This window comes from Spea bombifrons, chromosome 6 (assembly GCF_027358695.1).
Source record: "Spea bombifrons isolate aSpeBom1 chromosome 6, aSpeBom1.2.pri, whole genome shotgun sequence".
NCBI lineage: Eukaryota > Metazoa > Chordata > Amphibia > Anura > Pelobatidae > Spea > Spea bombifrons.
The window spans coordinates 45,585,320-45,601,499 of record NC_071092.1 but is presented as its reverse complement, the minus strand read 5'-3'; the positions used below and the strand labels follow the sequence as shown (position 1 = coordinate 45,601,499).

General features: G+C 39.3%; 1 protein-coding gene across 2 annotated transcripts in view; it reads left to right on the top strand.

Moving 5' to 3' along the window:
* DAB1 (DAB adaptor protein 1) overlaps positions 1-16,180 on the top strand; it is a 310,139-nt gene that overhangs the window by 45,253 nt on the left and 248,706 nt on the right. The window lies entirely within an intron of this gene.

Genomic DNA, 16,180 nt, shown 5'->3' with positions numbered 1-16,180 from the left:
AAAGTTATTAAATTGAAACAAAAAAAAAAGGAATGTGCAAATTGATAGATTATTCTAGAGTATAAAGATACAAAGTTGCTATTGTGACCTTGACCCACTGGATAGAATTAAAATACAATCGTCCCCGAAGGATTCCACGCAGAATATTTTTTTTTTTAAAAAACAGCTTTTGAAAATTGTTGGCTGACCAGTGTCGCTGAATATTTTTATATTCTAATTAGTCCAGAGAATATTTTTTTTCCTACTGCCTCACGCTTTGTATTTCACGCGAAATTTTCCGTTTGTATTTAAGAAAAGAGCGGACGCAGCAAAACTAAAATTATAAAAATATAAAATAAAAAAAATCTCGGGTAACAAATGAATGTTTATATCCTTCTAAGTTGACTGTACAAGGAATCCGCTCTCATGAGATATTCCTTCATATAAACAGTTGCCTTTAAGCAAATGAATAAAACATCAGGCCCTCTAATTCTCCTTGGAAGGAAAATAGAGGAAAAAAAAAAAATAAAAAAAAAAAAAAAAAAATAACAGCAACTATAATTGGCGCTAGCTCAGGAATAATTACGTGTCTGCTTTTGTTTAAACAATATATAGCAGCTTCACGAAGGTCTCGGGTAGAAGGAAAGATGAAAAGGAAACAATAGTACTTATTTTCCAAAATTGGAGATCAACGCAAGCCGCGGGAATTGCACATCAATATCTCCATAGTGTGAAAAATAATTTCTGCATTTTGTGCTCGGGGGAAATTATGTCTATGAAGCGTTCTCTCTTGTGGGGAACCACAAAGCTTGTATAACCCATATCGTGGTAGTAAACGGAGAAATTATTTGTCCGCTCCGTAATGTCCTATTTTTGAAAACGATGTTCGTGCGTCTTCTTTTTGTCCCTTCGAATATCTTCATATCCGGGCGCAGATACGCTGCCGGGAGTTTTATTATCTTATTATTAAAGCCATACGTTTAGGAGTTTAAAGTAAAAATGTTCTAACTTCTGCCTTAGATTTTAAGGGGCGTTATCACGTTTCGTAAAAAAAAAAAAAAAAAAAAAAAAAAATATAATAAGATTGTAAAATTGTTCTTTTTTATTGCTTGTATACAAACTTTTTAATTACAACAATTTTGGATATGTTATGTACCAATCTGTTATACGTTTTATCATTTTATTTATAAATTGTCGTAACCTCCTTTATTTTGTTGGCCGTTTCAAGAAAAATCGAAATCTCGCCAGCTTTAAGCAACAGAATGCCACAAAAACGATCGTTAAAAAAATAGTCTTTCTTGCCAGCTCAATCTTTTTGGGTCAAGTTGTAATGATATTCGTTAAAGTCAAAGTTTGAGGCAAGACATAAATATAATAAAAATTTCCATATCAGAAAAAGATACGTTGTTTAGAGAGGTAAATCTAACGTTATATTGTTTCTAGGTATGATGTCCCTTACGTTCTTCTCTTCCTTCGTTCATAAAGGCTGCCTAAACCAATGAATACCAAGCAGCAACTTAACATTAGAGATAACTTATTTTTATAATTTATTACTTTATATAGCACCATCATATTCCGTAGCGCTGTACAATGGGCAGACAGGACATGACAAGTAGTACATAACATAATTAGTGTGCAAAGATGTAAAATGTTGGATTGAGGAGGTCCTACAGCCTCCCAGAAGAAACTATCCTTGGCCGCTAAGACGAGACCAAGGACTTATGAAGGTCGTTACATCAGCACAAACGAGAAGACTAGATGGAGCGAGCGGTTTCTATGTTTCTAGGTCCATTTTACTATTACTTGACACGAGACACGAGGAAAATGATTAGAAGTCAAGCATTGTGAGTGTTCTATAATATCACCTTCCACACAAAGGAACCCAGCACTGCCAGACGGGAATCCTTCAGATAGCTTGGAATAACTTTAAATTACATTTACAAACCCAACGATCATTTACATTCTCTTTAAAAAAAGGTTACATGAACTGATGATGGATGAGTCTCATGTCTGGGCTTCTTGCCGATACAGACACGCGAGGCGCCGTCAACCTTAGGGCGTATTTGTCTGCCGGAGTTTGAGACTCATACATTCACGTCGTCGTAAAAGGTTCAATTGCCGTAGCTTTTTAAATGCATTGATTAATTGTGAGGAATGATTGGTGACAAGTAACGATATTTCATATCTAATGCAGTTTTGGGGATGGCAGGAATCGGCGTTAGTTGACTGCAGGGATGTGATAGTAGCGGCGCCTCGGTGGCAGCTGGCACGGGTGCCTGACATTCTCCGCCATGGGCATGACTCTATGTATAGATAACCAAAACCTATACCCACCCCATATAGCCCAAGGTCGGGCTTTTTTTTTTATTTATTTCCATCTTTTCCACTACAAGGCGTTTATATATATATTCTCTTGCCCCCCCCCCGTATTGGATGGAAAGTGACATATGTTCACCTCTGTGAGTTCCTATATTTATTTAAATGTGTCCATCATATTCCTCTTTTGTCTTTCCTGATAGGTTTGACCAGGTACATCGCAGAACATTTTAACCCCTTAAGGACAATGGGCGGTCCCTAAACCCATTGAAAACAATGCATTTTGAGCCCGTACATGTACGGGCTGTGTCATTAAGGGGTTAATATCCAAAAAGTGGTATTTTTAACCATTCTGTGAGTGTCCAGTGACTTTTTTTCCCCCAATATTCCCAAAATGCAGCATGTGTCAGCGGCTTTTTGTGTGCATTTACCTAAAGTATCCAAATAGTCTTTTCCTTGAAGCTTTTAATTAAGTCTCGCCATGCTGAATATTCAACAAGATGCATGGCAAACACCTTCTTATTTACAGTTAAGTCTATTTGCCTTTCGAGATGCCTCTTGACTTAATGCCGACATAAATAGTTGTTTTTTATTGAGCTGCTACATATATTAAGTACAAAAGTGGATCCGTAGCGAGCATCGCTCTGTCAAGGTTATTTTTGTAATTTTGCCTTTTTTTAATTTCTTTAGTTCTATATTTTGCACAGAGGAAAAGGCCAATTAACTCATCAGTCACAAATAGAAGTCTTGATTGGTTTTCTTGTTAATTAATATTAATTTTATCATCAAAATCAATTAGCTGGAAAACCAAAGCTTGAGGTGTATTTTAAGGACCGCGCTACCATATTTTTAGGATACCTATATTTACAATGACTCTATCCATTGTCCCCACCACCCAGAAATTATAAGATTATTAAACTCTAATGAAAAGCTATAAATTGGGTGGGAAGTGGGTAAAGAATGGACATGGCCCAATGAAGCTCCCATGCCCAGAGGAAAGAGAACCTGACCTGGAGACCCTGGAGAAACAGAACTTCACGTGGGGCTCGTACTTTCTCAATGAGCTGACCTTGACGTTGTTGACATGTTAACCATTTAATAGCCCATCCCGAAGATTCTCTGTAGTGACTCGCCAAATGTGCTACTAGGATGGCTCTAATGACGGTGATTATGGAAACCTGGACCTCATAACCTCAATATTTAAACATATACTTATGTCACCAGAACCATACCATGCCAAGTCAGAATACCACACCATACCGTAGACAAAACACCACATGAGTGTCTTATGTATGACCACAGCAGCTTAGAACCTGCCCCTTCAACCTGAGATTGGGGCAAAATCAAAGCTATGCTTGATATTATGGGTCAAACCTGAAAGGTTCTCAGGTATACCTACTACCCATGCCTCAACTAAAAGTTTCCAGTCTGCATCTGCACCAGTCTGAGTGGCACTTCATAAAAACCTTTACAATAGTTCTTTGTAGATTACAGGACCCTGGTCAAGATCGGACTGGCCATCTGCCACACCAGGCAAATGCTTGTTGGGTGGCCATCAGCGCCCCATACTCACCTGGTCTGCCACTCCAGTGTCTCGATATGCCCTGCTCACACTACGTGAGCATAAGAACGTAGAGTGCTGCCGCGCATATCTAGCTGTCGGCCACATTTAGATCATCAGGCAGCCGTCAGCCTTAAAGTACCAGGGCTGCCCCGTGATCGCCAGTCTGGCCCTGGAACTTCTGACCTTCCAAAGACCACCCGAGCAATCTAGCAGCATTTCATCGTTTTTTGCCCCCCCCCCCCCAGTAATTATCATCAGCTTGTTGTCAACTCTCTAATCAGATCAGCTCGGGAATGCAAATTCTTTTTGTTTTGGCACTCACTGTTTTCATACCACTTACATTTTAATTTCTAAATTATAATTGCTAAAATGACGATATTATTTAAAAATAGAATTGGATAAAAAGGAAATAAGTGAACGCGCCGATTTGATGAATATCAATCAGATGAATTCAGAGGCCCATATTTCTGTGTTAAATGCACCTTAACATGTAACTAACACAATACATAGAGGAGCCCAGCTGTTTGGTCTTCTCTCTGGAGCATAGTTATGAATGAGGAATAGAACGCTCGTCGTGTAATAGGCTCGTTGCCTGTCCAAGCTCAGCTGGTAAGTTTATTAATGCCGTTATCCCTCATTTGCACACATACAACTGTTTTGGCACAGCAAAGGTATTTTCCTCGGTGCTCTGTCTGGCCTGATTTTTTGGTCCGCAGAGGACCACGCCGGATAATTTAAACTGTCAGGAATGTCAAGGTTTTAATCCCAGTCACCAATCCATACTTAGTCCTTTGCAGATTCAGAAGAGCCGACTGTGATGTGGCTATGGGTTTTTGGAAAAGATTTGCAAACTTGATGACATTCCGAGGAATTATCTTAAAGGGACAGTCTAATGTCCCCAAGCAGACTCATCAACAATGAACGCATATTAAAGTTTTTTAATACGGATTCCTTAAATTGCTGAACAAGAAGCACTTAACTTTAAAAAATACTTCTTCAGAGCTGTGGATATGCCTGGGAACTCTCCAGGTTTGACCCGGAGTCTCCAGTTGGGTCTCCAGGTCACTTTCCTCTGTTGTTTCCAGTGCAGGGGAGCAGCAGTTAGCCATGCCCATTCCCCACCCAATTGTCCTTCCCACATATAACCCATCTAAGGCTATCTGGGGGCAGCCCCGCCTTTGTCTGCTGCTAACCACACCCCTTGAGAAGCTAGGTCCACCCTCATACAGGGCTAGCACTGCCCCCTCACAAAGCTGCTCCCGCAGAAGAGTGAGCCGTCCAGGTAGCCTACCTTCTAAAGTTCACAGGCACGGCTCTGGAGCTGCAACATCTCCACCCCCCAAGCTCTTTGCGATTCCCAACCCTGGCAGGAAAGCATTCCCACTGAAAGTCTCACGTAGGCTAGCCCTGGAACTATGACTACCCATGCGCGCACATTGCTTACCAGGAAATACATCTGCCCCATGTGCTTCTTCAGGGCAGATCTTAGTTTCAGGAAATATGGTAGATAGAGCACGGAAAGGAAATAGTTCCACAGGAAATGATGCCTATAATTTGGCTCCATCTCATACTACATGCCCCTTGTGGCCGTGTGTGGTATTGCAAGAAAGAGAATTAGACATTCTTCATAAAATCAACGCAATAGCAATCACTCCCCAGGTAAAAGGCAAAAGAGGACGGAAAAGAGCTTCAACTGAGTCTGAATCTGTATCATAATATGAAGTGCCCAATTGCCTATCCAGAGTTAAGGGACATTTTGTCCCTTAACCCCTTAAGGACAATGGGCAGTCCCTAAACCTATTGAAAACAATGCATTTTGAGCCCGTACATGTACGGGCTTTGTCGTTAAGGGGTTAACATACATTTATATAGGATAGGAAAATGTGCTTGGATGGAGAATAAAGAGTGATGAGATTTAAGGGGATCTCTTGGAACGGTTGGAGAAACTGGTAGGGAGCCCACAAGGAATCAACATAAACATTAAAGAAAGACGCGGCTAACTAGCAAATTAAAGTTTGTTTTAAAGAGGAAATATTGGTAAAGCGGAAAAATCCACAAGTCGGCATCCATTGTTGAAATACGGAAGTTATTATAAGGACTCTTTCTTTATCTCAAACCAACACAGCTACATTGTATATTTCACCCTTTTTGAAGTTTCGTTTAAGTGGTTTCTGCATGGCATGATCACGCATATTATCATTTAAATTAAAACCCAACTGCTAAGCAATACTAGAAAATGAAATCTCCAGATTGTCATTTTTTTTTTGTTTAAATTCCATTTTAAGTATAATCATTGTTAACTCCAGAGTTTTTGTAGAACACAATTGACAAATTGATAGTATTTCAAATATGAATTCGCTCCGGCTCTTCTTCTGTCTCCGTATGATATATTGATAGAGAAAAACACGCACTTGTGATAGAAAAAAAAAAAATTACATACATCAGATTCCACTTTATTACTTAGCTTTATAAACCTAAAAATGATACAACTGTTTTGGGATGACAAATGAGATTATGCAAATTATAAATTATTTGGAACGGTGGTTTAAAATTTCTGGAAAGCTTTAACCTTTTCTGTTCTGTTGAATTAAGAATCCGTCAGTGCTCCTAAGCAAACTAGAGGATATTCGTCTTTCTGTATATATATATATATATATATATATATATATATATATATATATTGTGTCAATACTTACACTTGATAATAAAATACATAATATAAAATATACTCCTGAAAAAATATTTTGTCCGTGATTCGACTAATCTCTAGATAACTGATTTTAAGGACATACTAGAATATAATGAGCATCCAATGCACATGCCTTGGAAATTTCTGCCTCTGGCTACCTGGAGCCCACCCTTTTGTGGGATGCAGGTAGAAGGTGCCGCTGACAGCAGTGGATGGTCCTGTTGATGTTGTTGGAGGGGAAGTAGGGCGTTCGCTTCATCTCCGTATCTGTGACCTCTCCAGGTTTGACTTGGAGTCTCCGGGTGAAGCTCTAGTTCCCTGGGTCTCCGGATCACTTTGTCCTTCCTCCGAACATGGCTAGTCCCGCCTACATAGCCGGCTAGCTCTGCCATCATGCACAGCTAGCCCCTCCCCCCATGAAACCACTCCCCCCACGAAGCCACTCCCCCAGAAAAGGGAGGCAGTTGGCTGCACTGTGACGTTCCTGGGTATGCTGATCGCCTACCGTCAGCCGGCCCTCATTATATGCAGGTCGTGGAAGAGAATGGAGAGCCTCTGAGATCTATCATATCCCAGCGGGTAATCCTCAGGGAAGTTTAAAATATGTCATTAACTACAAACAATTAAATATTCCATTAGATTCCATGTTGGGCAATTATGTTAACAATCAGAATCTTTTCTAGGAGGTCAGAATGTTTGCTGGGTATGAGGGGATCGCAGGGTTCTACAGCCCTAAAAGCCCCCATAATGTGTATAGAAACAGCAGGAAACGGCTTTATAAATTAAATGTATAAGTAAAGTGCTTTATTCATCTTCCGAACACCTTACTCACTTACACAAATAACCATCAATAGATCATACCCCGGCATCCCTTCTAATCGTCGGCCACTAAGTAACCGCGGCTCTCTTTGGTCATTAGAAATTTCGAGAGCATTGAAACTCCCATTCGTTATCTCCTGTTTGCAGATAAGCGTGATGCATTACACTAACGTGGGATGAAAAATACTAAGAGAAAAGTGTGATAAATTAGTGTAACTATGTGCGATGAATATTTATTCGAGAGGAATGAATAAAGTCATTGATATGCATTAAAGAATGCATTTTTAGGATTAGCCAGTGCTCTGTAAAGATGAATGATGCATATTTAAAATATCGGCAATTTAGAATTTCATCCGGATCAGATGAAGGAAATAATATGGGGAGAAATAAATGCGTTCCCTCCGTACATCATTCTAAATTCATATATTGGTCTATATTTTATTAGTCTATTTTTATTGAACACAAGTTACATTTAAAAAAAATAAATAAATAAAAATAAATCACCAATGGTTGTACATCTGTATTAAATAATTAAAAAAATAATTATATATATATATATATATATAAATATATATATATACAGATATCATGAACTGCTGAGCATTATGGGAATAAAAAATAAAAAAAACATGAATGATAAAAGCCCCAACCAGATGGAAAAAGGCTGTGCTAAAAAACAAAAATCTGTAAAAGTGGGATCTTTTTAATGGGAGTCTTAAAATTTTGCCTTGTTTTTCATTTTTTTTAGGGAAATGCCTAATTGTCATGTGACACAAAACATGAAAGGTTGTTGCCGTCGGAACTTAAAACTTTTCAAAAGCGTGTTGAAAGTTTCTGCGTTATTTAGCGCTTGAACCTGCAAAACAAATAATAAAATCACATACAGCATAGACACAGAAACATAATGACTCCTCACACACAAAGCATAGCTCCCAAGTGTCCTGATTTTAGTGGAGCAGTAACAATTTTCAGGCACTATCCTGCCGCCCTGCCTTACTTTCCCACTTTCTTGTTTAGTGGGGGGGGCTGAGAAATAATGGGAGGTCTGTGCCGTAAGGTGGCTCTTCCAGTAAGGTTGGCGGGTGGCCATGTCCTTGGCCCTGCCCATTCCTCGCAATATCCACACCCACTTTGCATTTAGTCCCACCCTCTTATCTCTAGCCACACCCCAACACAGATGTTGGAAACCCAAAATGTATTAGGGTACGCACAAAGACCCGGGGACCAAAACCCCCAAATGTCTCTTCGGTATGATGGGACTTGGAGTCTGTAACAGTTGGCGCCTGCAGTTTTACGTCTCTCGTTCAGTATGAAAATCAGAATTAATTCAGTTCATTATCGGCGACTCCGTTTCACTAGGCAGCAACCGAGCGCCGAGGTGATTATGAATATGTATGTCCCCTTCTTGCTCCCAGCATTGCGGGGATATGCATACGACAAGAGGGTTAGGATTAACTAAGCGGGTGATTGAAAAAAACACAAAGGTTTTTGGACTACGCCGGGTGCGTGAGCCGCTCATGACAGCTTATTCGTTATGTTTGCGTTATAAAAAATATATTAAATATAAGCTTAAAAAAGAAAAACGGCTTTAGTTATAATTTAGTCTCCGTGGCAACCTCAAAATAAGGTGGTCGTTGCCATACCCTACAGGAAAATCCCACTAATAAGCTCAGATCCGAGTCGTTATACCAACGTTTGGCGCGTGTAATTGGCTTTATTTACATTAATCAGTTGGCCCTTAGGTATATGGATTTAATTTATATATTATTATTATTATATATTATTAATTAATGCATTCATTAATTTAATTTAAGGTGAGCTGAAACATGAAATGGAAAGACGATATTTACAGAATGAAACAGTTAAATAAGATGGCTTGGTGTAAAGATGAATGAAGGTGTGACCTCTGCAGCTCCCTCTGTTGGAGACGTAGGGAATTGCAACAGTGACATTTGTAACATCTGTCTTATTAACCCTGGGCGGTCATCGTTTTAATAGAAATGGGGACACTTTAAAATTATTGTAAATTAGGTAAATATGTATGTTTTAATGATTTTGATTTTCAGGGAAGATCTAAAGGGACTAGTGTCCTAGACAGCTTCCTCGACAAAGAATGCATGTCTAACCCTTTGATATTCATTCAGTAACACCTTTAGGAGAAGCTGCAGCTTTAGAGCTGCTGCGTAACACCTCCTCTGTGATCTGGCGTTTTTGTGCCATTGAGCCCTAAAACTGGTCTTATCACCATATCAACCAATCCAATGGTCCAATCAACCAGAACATTCTATTTACTACTATGGTGGCAAGACCACTAAAAATTTGCAACATAATTGTTTTTTTTTTATAGATATGTTTCAGCCTCCTCCAATATACGTTGCTGGGGAGGAGCATGGGGATATCAGGTGATCATGCTTCCTGCTTTCCCATTGGTTGAAATGAACTAATTCCAAACCAAATCCACATCCTGGTGTCCAAAAAAGGCACAATACATAAAAAAAAATTAAAAACAATCTTTGCAAAAATGTTTTAAATATCTTTTCTAAACCAATCGTAAATTTTTATAGTTTTACAGTATTTTGGCCTTTCACGTACACATAAAAATTCTTCAAGTGGTTTGGAAAGCATGAATTGATCAAAGAATATTTTATATATATTTATTTATTTTAGTTTTTACAAATTCATGTAATAAAAAAAAAATAAGTAAAATCCAAGACTAAGTTAACATTTTATTGAACAGATTTTTTCTGATATTTTTCACTTGTGTTTTGCTGATGGATGAAAGTCTTGTTTTGTGAAAAGTGCCGTATTTGAGGTTGCCATGGTGAAGTTGTCAGTAGTAGTTTGTGTGTTTTTGCTTTTTAGTTTGAAAAATAGCTATAAATAACTCGCATTGTACGAGGGTGAAATTCAGAAGGGGAATATTTTATTTCTTTTCGTCCAGAGCATTTTTCGGCAATTTCAGATTTTAACGCTTTGTGTACCCAACATGAAATACTGTGATAAAATACAAAATATGTATTTTTTTTTTTTTTTTTTACGTAATTATCTATAAAAATCAGTATCCAAATCAGGAGCCATATCCCTATCCCATGCATGTTTGAATTCTCTGTATTAGCCCCGCCCTCTACCACTTCTGGCAGGAGGCTGTTCCATTTATCTACCACCTAACATTACCTCTAAACCTCTGCCCCGCTAACATTTGTGCCCCTGCTGTGCAGAGATCTGTGATATGAAAGATATGAATTTATATTCAAAATTTTTGTACACCTAGCTCAATAGAGAGGATCTTAACCAAACCTTCCCTGCCAATTTTGGGTGAAAACAAGCTTTTTTGCTTGTTCTACCACCTGCTCTACCCAGCTGAGTGGAGGCACAGATGAAGCAGCGCACCTCATTATATACTCCGGTTTGTGGTTCCTGCGTCAGAAGAATAACTTTTTCTTACATGTCATTTAAATTTAACATGAAGCAGCACCTCTACTTTGTTACCATTTAACAAAGCGTAGAATGCCGGTAAATAAACAGGAATTAATGAATAATTGTGAGAATTCTGGACTCACTACAAAGGAGATATCCGGAATCAGCAGTCTGGCGATGGAGCTAATTATCAGGCTAGAACGAGCTGTTTGAATAAGAGACGCATGATCGTTAATGAGCGAGGTACGAGGCAATCAGTAACCTTCCCCGTTCCGATGTTCATTAAGGCGGAGTTGGATAATGCACCGCGACACTCAGCGCCGAAGCCAACGGGGCCTCAACGCAAAGGTGTTAAACACATGTACGGGCTCAAAATGCATTGTTTTCAATGGGTTTAGGGACCGCCCATTGTCCTTAAGGGGTTAAAATATTGTTTTGAGATAGTTGAATAGATGAAAGAGATTTGTGTAACTATGTAACATTCCAAAACGCATGGCAGAACCCAATATACTAGAGTTTATATACACAGTATAGTGTGTGTGCGCGTATGTGTGTGTGAGCATGTGTGTGCGCGTATGTGTGTGCGTGTGAGCGTGTGGGTGTGTGTGTATATGTGTGTGAGTTTTCTTAAGCATGCTGGGAAAGCAATTTTTCCTTAAGGTTTTTACTCTGCCTTAAAGTCACGTCAGGCTCATAAAGGGCTCGGAAGAATGAGATGGAAGATTGCTTGTCCCAGCATGCCCAGAAAAGATGCAACCAATCCAGTAATCTTCTTTTAAGCTACTGAAAACTGTATATTAATGCATGTTTTCCAATAACAAATTCATATTTCAGGTGTTTTTTCTTTCTTTTAACTGAGCAGAATACCAACGGCCCATGCGTTGATGTATTTACCCTCCGAGCCGCTGTCCTTACTTCTAAGCATTGGCATATGACATCATATCTCAGCTCCCCACCTTTAAAGGAAGCGCGACGTGGAAGGGGGCTCCGTAGGACTGTCCTGACGTGCCAAAGCCATCCATATCATTAACCCCTTAATGACAAAGCCCAATGGGTTTAGGGACCGCCCATTGTCCTTAAGGGGTTAATGGGTTGGTTAGGGAGATCAGTCACCATTATTCAGGGATACCTAAAATTTACTCAATATAAAGCCCTGACAAGTGGACAAACTTAAAATCTTTTTTTTTTTTTTTTTTTGCCAACTGGTTGACCTCCGTGTGCTGCTTTTCCATCCAAAAAATAAATAAATAGGACGCGCCACGAGTTAATATACAAAGAATAAACAAATGGTAACAATATCACCGGGCTTATCCTATAAATGCTTAGATATGGAAATAATGAAGGCACAAAGAAAGTAAGGCGGTGGGGGGGGCCCTTAAACATAGTTTCAAATAATTAAAAAATAACAGTTATAATATAGAGAAAAAAAAGCAAATCAATTGAAATCCAATTTAACACAGAAACAAAACAATAAAAGACGCTCAACGAAAAATGGTACGGAAAGAAAAGAATGAAATATCATCCAATATGGAGTTATTTCTCAAAGAAGGTGTCTTTTTGGGGGGTTTATTCCAGGAAGTGGGGATAGTGAGGTCACTATGGCTATAAAGAGCCAACCTCAGTAAGCCGCCGCCGCCGCCTGCTATCATTATTATTGGTGAGCCCTGATGAAGGCCACTCATGGCTGAAACGTTGGCATATAGTTAGAACCTGCTGTTGTTGCACTTCTCCTCCAAGGAGTGTTGAGCTGCGTAACGTATATGGAGTGATTTCTTGAGTGTGATCTCACAAGGCCAACTCAGCCCTTCTTTTGAACAGAAACCCCTGACAATGACCCATCTTACTGCATCATGACGTCATTGTGTTCTAGTCTTCAAGTCTTTTGTCACTCACCTGCAGACTCTTACTCTAACCCCCTTAGGCCACATCTCGTCCATCCAGAAAAGCAATCCCGTTGTAATTTAAGTGACAGTCACCTTGGCAATCTTCCGATGTAGACACACGTTAGTCCCCGGCAGCTGCAAATCCCCCCCCCCCCGTCATAGTGAATTGTAACCGGCAGCTTTAAGATACCAGAACCGCTATAAGCATTTACACAGCAGGTGATGGCTCGTTGTATGGGAGCCATTACTTCATTAGCCAATTTCCCGTTGCAGAAAACCTTTTACCGTCACTTCCACAGTTTGATTCTTGTCCTTGTGAACGGATATGAAAGGGGGGGACGCAGCTGCGCTAAACTCCCAGTGTCTTTGATGGTACAAACATTAGACATTGTTTCCCCCGAGTACTAATGAGCATGTCAGTAATTAGTGAGAATGCTCCGTGTTTTAAAAAAAAAAAAAAATTAAGCGTGCGCCACTTATTCTGAAATAATATTTAGGACTCGTTAACCAATTATCTGCCATTTCATTTCAATTAACACTATACTTATCATCAATTGTCGCTCTCATATTAAAATAATGTTTCCAAACATTCATCCAATATGTTATCCCTATGATATATGTAGATATATTTTAACCCCTTAATGTACGGGCTCAAAATGCATTGTTTTCAATGGGTTTAAGGACCGCCCATTGTCCTTAAGGGGTTAAACAGATAACGTAAAAGTATTATTTATTATTAAAGGGAACACGTTGGCTTTACAGCTTTTACCTACGTTTGCCAAAACTAGTTTACTGTTTTGGGGGTACTTAGAGAACCCCCGTAAAAGTTTATATCATGAAAGTGCAATAAGCAGAGGATGCTTTATCTGATCAATATTCTGTTCTCACGTTTTCTGTCTTCTTCTCACTCCACCCATACAATGGCAGCCTGGACCAATCAACAACAATCATCAATTTAACAATATGGGAGAGATAACAAAAAAAAATGCTAATTTTTAGAGATAGACGGATGTATCGGATCCTCATTGGTCAGGTTGTTATCGAAACAATGTATCATTATAATGTAAAAGTCTACATTGTTGCTGAGATCATATATACACAAGTTACTTAGTTGACTGCTGTCATTGCTATTGTCAGTATTGCTTAAGATGTTTTACTTTATTGAGAGGGCGGCAGATAGGTGGAGCAGCCCCCCAGCAGAGGTAGTAGAGACTATTACAGTGATGGAATTTAAACATGCACGGGATTGGCATACGACTCCTGAACCTAAGACGAGACCAACGACTGATTATGGCTTTACAGGCAGACAAGATGGGCTGAATGGGGCTGACCCGTTGGCTGATTTTTTATAATTTCTATAATTATTTATATAGCTGTCTAATGAGAATATGTGACACGGACATTGATATGGAAACTGATGGACCTGGTTATAACTTTGAGGGATCCAAATAACCTTTAGTGACTTTAATAGACTCAGGACTGTCTTTTTTTGACATGATACCCTTTAGTAAACATGCGCTGTTGTGAAGGGAGCCCATTGCTCTCTAATAAAAGGAGTTAGTTACTTCCAAGTGACCGTGCTGATTTGATATGTGCGACTTGCCACTTTGTATTACAGTCCTGCTTTGTAATAAGCCGGCGATGTGAAGGATGCATGGTTATATTACGTGCGGAGCCATGGCTTGGAAGCTCTGAAATTCACTTACCAGAGGCTATTTCATTGATAGCCATGTCTACAGAGTGCTGTCGCCTTATTAATTCAAATTGTAAGCTTCTCTGCCAGCTGATAAAATCTGTGATCATTTATGTCCGGTTATGGGTTTCACTGGAAAAGATTCCCTCGAGGGGAAAAATATGATAATAATTCTGTGTTCACAATATAGGACGGCCATACAAAGGAACGCCATATTTATGCACCATTTATGGCATAAATACACTGGTATACAGGTATCTTTAGTTTCGAGACCTCTGAGGTCTCTTCTTCACATGGAATGTTCCATTTGATGAAGAGACTTCGAAGGTCCCGGAAGCTTATAGAACTTTGCATATTTTTCCATGTTGGTCTAATAAATGGTATCAACTTCATCTTAAGACTCCATTGTCTCTTGTGGCTATATCCATTTTCTACCCAATGTCAATCAAACTTTTAGTAGCCACTCGGGTATTTGATGACTTCAGAGATAGGTTTATGGCTGAGAGTGTTTGCCAGTAGAGTTGACCATTCACAGATTTTTTTTTTCTAAATATTTATTTGTAATGATAAAAATTGGCTGTACCAATGGTGCATGCTGGTTTAGCCCTGCTGGGACTAGGTCAGAATGTCTGGGTTAAGAGGCAGTTATTAAATGTATATTAATGATAATAATTAAAATTAATTAAAATAATTATTTAGAGGCACCTCGTGGTGGGGCATTTTTATGTGGTTAAAATGCGAAACGTACCATTTATGATACAGTAACGTGAAATTTCTTTACTTTCTCCGTTTGTTGAGATTCCATTGAATTTTCGGTTCTTATACTCTAAGGAACCAATAAACTCGTGTCTAACATGAGCCGTGACATTTGCCACCAGGGTTGAGCAATACAGAAAAGAAATCATGTCTCTGCTGAAACAAAGACAGCGTCGAGACAACAGACAAAATTGGCGAGCCGGCCCTCGGTAGACAGAAGGACGTGTATGCTGACACGGGCACGCGAGTAATCTGCCAACGTGACATATTAGAGCCTTTCATTCATTTTCATTCATTCATTTCATTCATCGCTCTCCTGCGTTCCATTCCAGACAGAACTCGTTTTCCTAAAAGTATGTCATTTCTGCAGCGATTCGGGACTTAAATATAGGACGCTGCCATCGTGGCGAACACAGCGGGCGCGCACAGAGGGTACCGTACGAACTGTCGAAACCTGCAATCTGAAAATGTCACAAAGAGTTGTCTATAACATATTTAATTAACGCAAACGGCTACAGAAATGAAACAAAACAATATTCAAGCAATTACATCGTTCAATAAAGCGAGCTCTCCGAGGATCGCGCAACGGTGGATTACCGACCGCCTGGCATTTAAATACGTTATCAACCAGTTTGAGAGGCCATAGCAGAAGTGCCACCCCGTGGGGTATAGCGCTACGGGCTTATGGCGGACTTGGCAGGATTAAATATTGATTTACTTCCTAGAGCTGTCTTAGATGTTCAGACTTTGTTTCGCTCGGTCAAAACACGAGCGCTTAACCCCTTAATGACAAAGCCCGTACACGTACGGGCTCAAAAATGCATTGTTTTCAATGGGTTTAGGGACCGCCCATTGTCCTTAAGGGGTTAAACGCAGTCAGCCCTTTTGTTATGGTGAAAGCCGCGTCATTGCCCCGTGGAATAGAAATAAATTGAATAAAATTTAATATGATATATAAAAAAAATATATTAGTTAGAAAATGCAGGAAATAGATCATTTATGTTTCTAATTTTCTAATTTTGTGGCTCATCTCATTATCATATTATAACCAGGTCCCTTAACTA